The following is a 1392-nucleotide window of genomic DNA, read 5'->3' as shown; positions in this document are numbered from 1 at the left end:
CAATCAGACTAACATCAGACTTTTCATCATAAACCCTAAAAGCCAGGAAGGAATGGGAGGATATATTCAAAATACAAAAAGACAGAGATTGCCAGCCAAGAATACTCAACCCCACAAGGCTGTCCTTCCGAAATGAAGGGCAAATAGTATATTTCTCAGACAAACAAAAACCGCAAGAGTTCACTACCACACAATCACCCTTACAAGAAATTCTCAAGGGAGTACTGGGTTTGGTACCTGAAAAATAACTACCACTGCCATAAAAACTCAAGAAAAATCAAAACACGCTAGTAAAAAAAATGCCAACAATGAAGAGAGGGGGAAAAAAAGTTTATCTACAACCCAAAGAACCAACAAATACAGAAGACAAACAGTAAATCAGAAAGAAAAGAAAAAGAGACACTTAAGACATCCAAACAAATATCAATAAAATGCTAGGAGTAAATCAACACTTTTCAATAATAACTTTTAATGTAAAAGGATTAAATTCCCCAATCAAAAGACACAGACTGACTGAGTGGATTAAAAAGGAAGACCCAACTATATGCTGCCTTCAAGAGACCCACCTCACCTATAAAGACTCACATAGACTAAGAATGAAAGGACGGAAAAAGATTTACCATGCAAACAGAAAAGAAAACAAGCTGGAGTAGCTATTCTTATATCTGATAAAATAGACTTTAAACTAAAAACTATAAAAAGAGTTAATGAGGGTCACTACATAATGATAAAAGGATTCATCCATCAAGAAGACATAATAATCATAAATATATATGCACCCAATGTTGGGGCAGCCAGATTTATAAAACCAACTCTATTAGAGCTAAAGAAGGAAACAGACACTAATACCATAATGGCAGGGGACCTGAACACCCCACTGTCAATATTGGACAGATTGTCTAGGCAAAGAATCAGCAGAGAAACACAAGATCCAAACAACACTGTAGACCAATTGGACTTGGCAGATATCTACAGAACATTCCATACAACAACCTCAGAATATTCATTCTTCTCATCAGCACACAGATCATGCTCCAGGATAGATCACATGTTCGGTCACAAATCAAGTCTCAACAAATTCAAAAAAATTGGAATTATCAGATGTATTTTTTCAGACCACAATGGACTAAAATTAGAAATCAATAACAAATGAAATTCTGGCAACTATGCAAACACATGGAAATTAAACAGCATTCTACCTAATGACACATGGTTCCAAGAAGAAATTAAACAGGAAATCAAAAAATTTATTGAAACTAATGAAAACAATGATATATCATACTAAAACCTGTGGGATATTGCAAAAACAGTACTAAGGGAGAAATTTATCGCACTAAATGCTTACTTCAGAAGAATGGAAAGATGGCAAGTGAACAACCTAATACTTCACCT

The sequence above is a fragment of the Galeopterus variegatus genome, unplaced genomic scaffold (assembly GCF_000696425.1).
Source record: "Galeopterus variegatus unplaced genomic scaffold, G_variegatus-3.0.2 Scaffold3280, whole genome shotgun sequence".
Classification (NCBI taxonomy): Eukaryota; Metazoa; Chordata; class Mammalia; order Dermoptera; family Cynocephalidae; genus Galeopterus; species Galeopterus variegatus.
Note: the sequence above shows the minus strand (reverse complement) of the source record.